Source organism: Gopherus flavomarginatus, chromosome 7 (genome assembly GCF_025201925.1).
Source record: "Gopherus flavomarginatus isolate rGopFla2 chromosome 7, rGopFla2.mat.asm, whole genome shotgun sequence".
NCBI classification, from domain to species: domain Eukaryota; kingdom Metazoa; phylum Chordata; order Testudines; family Testudinidae; genus Gopherus; species Gopherus flavomarginatus.
This window is the reverse complement of record NC_066623.1, coordinates 4,988,720-4,999,227: the sequence shown is the minus strand read 5'-3', so window position 1 is coordinate 4,999,227 and position 10,508 is coordinate 4,988,720.

Sequence of the window (10,508 nt, the reverse complement as noted above, 5' to 3'; positions counted from 1 at the left end):
ACAGAACAGCAGCCCTGACTGATTTCAATAGAGTCTTTGGTTTCTTTATTGCTTCTTATAGCAAGCTACAAGAGTGGTTACAAATTGGAGTCTTTGCCTCCTCAAACCTACATTTGCTGACCCACGCCTATAGAGACAATTGTTCTGTTCTTCTGTCTTTATTCTAATCTTAGATTTTGGGAGCCTTTTTCCTATGGTTTGACACAGCTTCCCTTCCACAGAAGGAGACACGTAACTAATACAACACAAAGCTACAGCTGGACTAATTAAAACTTCAAGGGACAGATTCTGCCTCGCCATGCTGGTGAGCAATGCGGGTGTATAAAAAGTCTTCCACTCACTTGCTCAGCTCACATAGGGCCTGGCAGACTCCCAGTTCCTGCACTGAGAGAAGCGCAGAGGCTGCTTCCTCCCTACATTTCTTCAGACGGAGAGGAAGCGGGACTATGACTCCGCCCTCCCTATTTGCGGGCCACTGTGCGGGGTGGGAAGTTATCTGCATCCATAAAGTGATGTGGCAGCGTGCACACAGTTTCTGCATGCCCTGAAGTTTTGGGTGCTCCCTGCGGGGTAACGTAGCGTGAACTGTACAATCCAGCACCGAGTAGCAGCGCAGTCAGATCTATCATCGAAGTTTTAAATGCAATCTGCAGAGTAAATCCCACTTGAAGACACTGGGGCAACCTTATTAAAGTTAGTGAAGTTGCACAAGTGTAAATGAGAGCAGAATTTGACCATCTGTTTTGATCACAATGTTCTTAAAAGTTTGGTTCCAGTTGTCAATTTCTGCATGTGTAGAACAGTGGAATTCAATCCAAATCCTTCTCCACCTGCAATGTGGATTTTACTGCATGGCTGTGGCAGCTGAAGGAGTAACAAATCCACACTAATCAGGGCTGGGGTCAGTGTTCAGTCAGTAACTGGCTTCTAGCCCTGTATTTGGGGTTACACTTAAATGTATGTTGCTGGTTCAAGACACAGTGTACTAGCAGTCAAACACAAAAGATTTTGTTGCTTTTAATCTGGGTCTGTGCAGAGTATAAGATTCAGAGATCCTAAGTGGGGCTAACATATTCATGGTTTTGTATCTATGTGAAACAAATTTCTGTTTTTGCTGGATGAACACGGTAACAATAGGGAATTGAAAACAAAAGATCGTTCCATGGTGGATTATGCATCATACAAAGCCACCTATTGCCTGAGCTAGATCATCATCCAAGTTCCAGATGAAGGTAGGACTAAAAGAAGTCCATTTATTTCAATTAAGCTATGACAATTAACACTAGCTGAGAATCTGCCCTTGATTTTCTGCAGTTACATGGCATCTCACTCCCACACATCACAACATGAACAATGTCTTCATTTGTGCTCAAAAACAGTATAACTCACCATTTGGTTTATGCCAGATATATGCAATATCAAAAAAAAACAAAAAACCTCGCCTATTTCTAAGTTAGGAGATGCCTGTGCTTTGCTGATTCTTCTCTGACAATGATCATCATAATACCGAGCAATATGATGCAGCCCCTTCCTTTTTCAAAACCCTGTGGAAACAACTAATTAGCCTAATGAAAAGGCATAGGATTATGCTTATCTCAAGATACTAACATTTATTTTATTTATTTTATGGAACTAAAAATTCTTCAGTGTCCCAAATTCAAAGCATGTACTTGAGGGCTAATACTTGCATTGGGACACTTACTTCAGCAGATAGAGATGTAGATTTATACATTTGTGCATCCATCTGCCCAGAGGTTCCAGATGGGATCCAAGGAGGCGGCTACATTTCAAGGGGTTGGAATTATTTTTTCACTCACACTAGTATGCATGACATCTGCTGTCACGAGGTACGCTGCAAACAGTATACTGTATTGTAGTAGCACTTAGAGGCCAGGACACTGTTGTGCTAGGCAGCTTACAAATATGTAACAAAGAAATGTTTCAGCCCTGAAGAGCTTGCAGTCTAAGTAAATCAAAATCAAGTACAGCATTAATCAGTATTCCAAGGATAGAAGTGTCCATCAAAGCCAATGTTTCTGCTCTTCATGGCAGGGACTATGTCTACCAACATGTTTTTATAGGCTATAGCCTGACTGGCACCTCTGCTTGCTACCATAATATTAAATAATATATACATGTAAGTCATGCCTGTGAAATCCAGCCTGTCGGACAGTCATTTAAGTGGGATCCGATAGGAGAGATTTAGCCCCAGTTTGAAAATGGTTTTCACGCTTTGGACCTGATTTTTAAACAAGTTAGCTTCACATATATCGGGCCAGACTCTCTAGTACTCTAAGGACACTGCAACCCGTGGACAGAGAACCTTAGGACAGAAATAGCCAGTGGGGGAACTCTCCTTGTTCTGCTATGCCTGATCCTCTGGTGTAAGCTCTGTTATGGACTTTACACCAGTGAGCAAAGTCAAAATAGGCCTCCTGCTACTTTAACTGTCAGTGAAGTAAGGCAGCTGAAACTGACTGCCTGTATCTGCCACTGGCTGCTATGTCCAAGCACAAAATTGCAGCAGCTGTGATCGTCAGAGGTGCAGCTAGCCCACTGCAAGCCCTCGTGAGGAATATTTTCTCCCCAATACACACACACACACACAACACAAACTAATAATAGGGGGCTCCCTTGAGCTGCTTGGGCCCTAAGCAATTGCTTAGTCTGCTTATGCCTAGCACCGGGTTTGGTGATGGTACTGGTAAATAGGGTGACTGCACAAGCCAATGGCCATATTTGGCCACTTGTGTCTATATTTATCTGATCACAGTCATTCAGTGTGCAAACTAAGCATGCATTTGTCCTCCTAACTTGTCTGAAACTCAGCCTCGTTGAGAATCTACAGAGTGCCTCTGCTAACTAGCCTAACTTAACAGGGAAATCTGCTCAGTGAAAACATCGTCTAGGGAACTTATTTAAGCCCACTGGTACTTAATGATAATGTCTAATTCTTAATGGGCACAGCAATTCCACTTCATGGGGATGCCTTTGGTCATTTAATAGTGCTTAGGTCTCTCTCATCCTGCTTCTGTGTGTTTGCACCTCTGACCTTTCAGCCCCGCCCCCCGCACATGTGGTACGCTGGGTACGTGTTACGAATTGCTTCACTGCTGCTTGTTCGGAGATGTTCTCTCCTCCCCGAGCTGAGCTGCCATGTTGGGGCTTGCAGCTGCCGCTGGCACCAGTGCTAGGTAGACAGCAGGTTCAGTCCCTGCCCCTCTGCGGATAACATCTCCTCCAGCTCCAATAACAACGGGTTCTGCAGCTCCTCAGGCCGCAGCATTCCTTGTGCAAAGATGTCTTCTCTGTCTGAAATTCCTCTTAGTGGGGTGAAAGATATCCACTGGGGTGTCCAGTGAAGAGACTTATACTGCATTCTCTAGAACCATTCAATATTTCACCACATATTTGCCATCAATGGTGCCCACATCTGCATAAATTATCTGCATTTTAAAGGGATTTGGTTCATCTGTGCCTTTGTGGCACAGTCTAAAATTTCCTATTTTCATTTTTTGACAACTTAACTTTCAAGGGTAATAAATGGGGGGAGGGGGTTGATAAGAAGAGATGGAACTATTTCCTTCAGCCATCTGAGATTAGAACATGGCTTTCTTACAGGAACTGTCCACGCATCACCTCCCCGTTGCTGATTGTTGGTTTTGACAGCCACTCTTTCACAGCATGGGGCCAGGGCAGTTCCCTTTCTAGATCTGAATTGCTTTATTATTTGATGACCTTTCAGACATGCTGCAAAAGCCATTTATTTAACCCAGGCTTGGGGGAAGGTGGGAGTATGGTCCTGAAGGTTAAAGGAGCCGTTTTGCTGCTTGGATTTCTTGGCTAGCAGAGTTAATTCATTATTTGCAAATGATTCTCTTTTGCTTCTGGACAGTGGCTCTTTGATCATAAACCTAATTAACGGTCAGATCCCTTCGAGCTTTTCTTTATGGCTGGGATTTTGTTATTCACAGCTAAAGAAATAGCATCATGGGCTATTGGGTGTAATAAAGGACAGAGACAGGGTGGGGTTGAAGTGAGCTTGCATCACCAAGAAAACAAGGCCGAGGGCAGACACAGCAGGTTTGCTGGGCCGTGCACCTCACAGGTGGGGAGCAGACAGCAGGAGAAAGGAAGCTGTCGAAAGGGAGAAAGAGAGAGAGCAACCCAAGTGTCATGATGAAGCAATGGGCTGGAGAGGAGCTGGTGTACAGCGTGTGGAAGTTCTTTGGGGCAGGGACTATCTTCTTTGTTCTGTGTTTGTACAGCACCTAGCACACCAGGGAAAATAATCCCTGAATTATGGATCGTAAGCACAGAGTTACCATAAGCCATCTCCTGATCCTATACCACAGTGTCACAGAAGTGTAGGGCTAGAGAGGTTAGCAAGTCCATCCCCTGCACTGGGGCAGGACCACATATACTTGTCCAGCCTGTTCTTAAAAGCTTCCAGTATGCCCCTCCGTACTACATTATCTGAGCATCTCACAACCTTAACCATGGATAGGCAGGGTAGTGCAGTTATCCCCACTGAACAGATGAGGGCTAAGGCACAAGGGATAGGCTACGGCAGTGTGTCAGGTGCTTCCCAGTGTGGGAAGACAGACGCGCTATCTGTGCTCGAGCGAGCATGCTATAAACAGCAGTGTGGCTGCAGCGGGTCAGACTAGTCACCCGGGGAATGCACCCAGTGTGTCGGGCAGGTTTGTTCTCAGGCAGCTAGCTCAAGCCGCCACCCAGGCTGTTGCGGGCACACTGCTGTTTTTAGTGTGCGCGTGCTCGAGGTGAGCTAGCACATCTGTCTACCCATGCGGGGAAACCAGCTGCAGAGATGTATCCAAAAGGCCCAGCTCCTCAAAGGTATTTCAGTGCCTAACTCCCATGCTTCTGCCCGTCAATTATTTTTGTCCTTCCTTGAAAAGAAAGACCGGCATGACTTCTAGACTGGAAAGCATTCTCCTTGCATTGCCTCTGCCCTTCAGAAAAGGAAGGAGGGCAGCTGCGCCTATCCACCCAGCTGTCCAGCATTTGTAGCCTGTCATTAGTCCCTCTAAACGCTTGTCTAACTCAGTTAAGAGCAGGTTTGCAGTGGCTGCACTTCACAGTCTGCTCTGTACAGTCAGTCACACCGGGTGCCACTCACCTTGCCAGGGGGAGTATCAGCCCAGCCGTTTGCACCAGTGGCAAGGAGCACCGCAAGCAAAGCAGCCTGCAGGCTGTGTCCAGCCAGGAGAGCCGCTCTGCACTGCCTCCAGCAGGTCAGCGTCCAGAGGGAGGCTGGAGGCACGAACTCCATAGCTCGGGGACCCAGTGAACCAGATCCCTCACTGGTAGGGTTCAGAAAAATAGCACCCACCATTCCAGCTCTGAGGTGGGCAGCCAGAGAGACGCTGATCTGCAGCCCCGTTGCCTGCCCTCGAGCTATGAGATGGATTGTACAGGCTTCCGCTCCGTGCTCTGATGGCTCTGCTTTTGGGAGGAGGGGCAGGGATGGATTTTACACCCCGCTCACCCCATTAAAAACTCTCCCTTTAAGGCCCCCAGTGCCAGCTACAGTCCCTCCCCTTTGGTTGATTGGCTTGTTTTTTAATCTCTGTTCATAGTTTGTAGTCTCTGCATGACTGAAAAAGCGCCATGCCTTCTGGGATACAGCACAGGGTTTGCCACGCTGGCTCCGCCTTGCCCAGGATCCTGTCTCCGGCAGCAGCCAAAAGCTGACACTCGAGAGGAAGGCAGGCAAATAAAACCACTCAATGGGGTGCACCCAGCCAGTTGCACAACCCTGCGTGTCAGCTGCCTGGGGCACAGATTGTCTCCTTTGTTCCTTCTCTGTACAGCACCGAGCATAGGGTGACCAGACAGCAAGTGTGAAAAATCGGGATGGGGGAGTAATAGGAGCCTATATAAGAAAAAGACCCAAAAATTGGGACTCTCCCTATGAAACTGGGGCATCTGGTCACCTTAATCAAGCACAATGAAGCCCTGCTTCTTGACTGGGGGGCTTAGGTGCTGCTGTGATAGAGAGAATAAATATTAATAACATACAGCACAAGGCAAAGAGGAATCTCTGCCTGATTCCTGCAGGCTCCTCATCTATATTAAAGCGTGACAGCTTGATTACCCTTATCACTGTCTTAAAGTGCAGAGCTGCAAATGTCATTAGTGGGCATAAAAAGATCAATTCCTTATGAGAAAAAAGGCTCCCACAATCTGGCTGTAATCTCAGATGGCAGGTAAGCTATAAATCGAGTTCTTTCACTGCCTTTTCAGTTCATTGTGTGCTTGTACTCAGAGACGCGGTAAATGTTTCCACTCCGGTTCAATCAAATCTCATTTCCAAGCTGGGTCGTCACGGTGTCTTGTCATAGACGTCCACGTCTTTTGCCCTTTTCTGAAGTTTTTCCTGTGCTGTGCCTCTTTAAAAGTGAGATGACCTAGGCCCTATCCTTCAGACAGGTGTGGATCTGCTTCACTTCAGGCACATAATTAGTCCCATCACAGTCAATGGATCTACTCCCTAGCTTAAAGTTAAGCACGTGCATAGCTGTTTGCAGCAGTAGGGCCCCAAACTGTGCCCTGTACTCAAGAGGAGGGAATACGATGCTACCACATTTTCAGTGATGCTTGGGTCCTAACTGCATGCAAGTTTCTATGGCTGCATCAGAGATTATTTTGTGCTCCAGATCAGAGGTGGACAATTGCTTTCCCTGCTTTCTGTGCCCTTTAGAAACTCTGGTCCATAGCATCGTTATAGTCTTGCCTTTAATCTCCTGCACTGATATAAGCGGACAGGCATTTACAGTGCAGCCCCAAAGAGAGGCAAAGTGCAACTGGAGTAGCCAACTCATTGCCTGTGAGCCCCAGCTGATGTCACCTGATTTACTGCATTGGCGTGCGAACCTTTTGCTTCAAATCCAAATGCCCTTGAACTGGTAAAACACGGAGCCGGCCAGGTGTCTGTTTCTAGTCTAATCGTACAAGGCTGCTGATCACATACAGATTGTTGTCACTGACGATGAGCCCAAGCCACAGTTTAAATGCTAAAACCTGGTTCCAAATTTCACAGAGGTTCAGGGGTGTTTGGAGTTCAAGTTTTAGCCAGTCTTAAGCTGTGATTAACACTGGTGTGACAGTGAGTAAAACTATGAAAGATATTCAGGTAGGGTGACCAGATGTCCCGATTTTATAGGGACAGTCCTGATTTTGGGGTCTTTTTCTTATACAGGCTCCTATTACCGCCCCCATCCCCGGTCCCAATTTTTCACACTTGCTGTCTGGTCCCTACCCTCAAGGACCACAGTCCGCCAAGACCTGTTGGGAGAAGAGAGAGGGAGCTCCCTGCCTGTGTATTCAGCATAGCAGCCTGCAGTAACTGTATGGACCGATGGAAGCCAATTTGCTTCTGTAACTGTCATAAGCGGCTGCTGCTGCAGGTAGGTGTAGTAAAGATGTGATCAGCTGCAGCCTCGCGTTCTGCATTGGTGTAACACGGCCCCACAAACGCACCCTGGAAGCAGCTTCCTCCACCCCAGGGCAAGCGCCGGGGTTTGAACCGTCGTTAGCTCCAGCCGACGCTAGAGGCAGCTCTCGGATTGAACATGGCATGGACACAAAGGGAATCGCAATTCAACAGAAATTCATGCAGACTGATCGTTTCCAGGCAGGGAGTAGGAGCTGCTGGCAATCATAATCTCTGTGGGCAGGGGTTACCGGCCGAGCAGTAGCAAGTGCTCCTCCGGGAGATCGTAGCACACGCTCTTTCTAAAACAAAACTTGCCTGGTGCAAGGAGCCAGCTGCACCCAATCTTACATGAGGTGTTGCATCAAATGCAGAAAAGAATAGGACAGCGAGCTGAGCCAGAGCCCCAAAGTTCCCATTGGGATGTGAGTGTTCTCTAAAAGGGGCCCCACTGCTCCTCTGAGCCCTGCAAGCCCCTCAGCAGTTGGGCTGGGTTGCCTAAATGTTCCCTGTTGGGCTTGGAGCTGAGCAGGGAGGGGTTAAGTGGCTGTGCGGCGGATACAGCTGGGGTTCATCAAGCTGCCAGGTCCAGCTGACCTGTATGGAAGGCGGGAGGGAGCAGCCAGTTCTTTGGGAGGGGAGGGTAGATGCAGGATTTGGCTCTCTGCTGGGCCAATGGTATTTGGTCCCTGTATATGCCTTGGGGAGGGATTAGGTCTCCTGCTCTGTTCTGGGAGTGTGCTGAGAGGAAGAGCAAATCCCACAACATCCCTGGGGCCTGGAGGGCGTTTGACTGTAGTTACTGGCAGGGGCCCATTCCTAAGGGGGAATGGTTTTCATTCAAAGGAGCCTTTTCAGAGCACAGCCAGGGCAGCAGCAAAGCTTGTTGCTCAGCAATTATATGAGGAAGGTCCCAGTCTGGAGCAGTGAAAATGCAGGGGAGGGATTGTTCCTGCTCCAGACCCCAAACTGAGAGAGAGGATTCAAACCTCTCTTCCCAGTGTCCCTGGCTGGGAGAAAAGCTGGGATCAGTGGAGACTGGCCTCACTATAGCAGTTGGTGTTGCAAGCCCCCGCCGCTCTTGTAACACATCATGTCCCCGTGCAAATCTTACACTAGTGCACAGGAAGTGATGCCCCTCTTGCCTAGAGCCTGCAGCTGCTAGCAGGGCCTCAGCGTGCTAACATGTGGGAAGACACTGTCCCCGCCCCGAAGGTTTTACAGTCTAAATGAGGCAGATGAGGGCTCGTTATCCCTATCTGACAGCTGGGGAGCTAAGGCACAGAGCGATGAAATGAGTTGCTAAGATCACATAAAGAGTTTGTGGTAGAGTTGAGACTTGAGCCCAGATCTTCCGAGTCCCAGCCCGGTGCCTTAACCAGCCTTTCTCTCTGCAATAAGAACGTTCTTACCTTGCTGGGACCTCACTTGGGCAGCTGGTGGAGAAGCATCTTCTGGACACCTGAGCTGGCTGAGGTTCTGAATGTGCATTCCCAGGAGCTCCCTCAGCTGCTTCTGGTGGTGAAATGGGAGAGGCAGCACAGGCCATTCCTCCCACCCCGACTGCCTGCGAGCCTGGCAGGGCATCACAGTTCCTGGGATAAATAGGATCCCAACCCGTGTATATTATCACAGCACTTCGCACTGTCCGAAAGGATTCGTTACCGTACTGCCAGCAGTACATCTGCTTCCGCAGAACACGGGATACTAAGTACTCACAGCGCGGTGTTGCTGAAAGGTTTTCAGGCAGTGCTGGGAGTGGACGTGTGGACTCAAGGCAGGAGGGCTAGTGTAAATGTACTGCATCCTTGCAACTTCAATCGCACAAGTGTACGTTTCAGCGGTGCAATGTGCTTGTGTATATAAGGCTAAGCAGAGAGATCAGTGCTGTGCCCCAGACCAAGCATGTGAATGCTCCCAGGCTACCGGCTTCCCTGCAGGAAGACATACCGAGGGGGATGCACAGATCTAGCCACTCGCGAATCCACGACGTGAACCCATTGAGTGATCCAGTTGGGTTTTGCCTCTTCCATAAATTACAGGTGGGTCTGAACGGAAACCCTGTCTCCAAACGTGGCCACGCGGCCTGTCTCTGCAATAGCAGCCGGGTCCTGAGGATGTGACTCAGTCATTTCTCTCAGGCTAAACGTTCCCTGAGCTCAGTGGGAGTTTAACTGAGTGAAAGCTGAGTAAATTGCTGCAATCCTTGCTCATGCACCGAGAAAGGTTGGAGTCAGGGGAAGGATAGCTCAGTGGTTTGAGCATTGACCTGTTAAACTTAGGGTTGTGAGTTTAATCCTTGAGGGGGCCATTTAGGGGACTGGGGCTTGGTCCTGCTTTGAGCAAGGGGATGGACTAGATGACCTCCTGAGGTCCCTTCCAACCCTGAGATTCTATGATTCATTCAGTGCCTTCATCTAGTGAAGCGTGCTTTCTCCCTGTCCCGGTACACCACCGATTTCACTTGGGTTTACCCTTCTCCTGCTTATACCCCAGCTCTGCCTCTGCATCTTGCCTGGGAGCACTGTACTGTGACTCATACAGGTGAAGCCAGCGATGATGCTGCTCAGCAGTCAATCAGTTATTTTCTTCCTCCACATTGCAAACATCCCTCCCCATCTCCAAAAGGATCTTTCCAAACAGCTCCGGCTCCTCCTGACTCCCACTATAAGGCAGTGAACTGTACCGCTCAGATTGAACCAGCTTCATTGCTGAGTGGACAGGGACTGATGGCCCCAGAGCATGAAATCAACTCTGCGGTTGCTTTCTACTGGGGGTGTTTCAGCCATTTTACTGAAATGGGAGCCAGAGTTCATGTAATGTCCGTCACCCGCACCCCATCTGGTTCCTACAACGTCCCCAGCCTGCTTGAAACCTGTCCTTTCCAAAATGCCAGCCTCATTACAAAGAGCCTATTAATCACACAAGAGGCTCCTGCAAGGGGAGGATAGCGGATAAGAGAGGATTCTATTTGCCCTTCTTTTTCTGTAGATTAACAGATGTGGCTTTGACTGAGGAGTTTAGTGATTAGAGTGACTTAACTACAAGG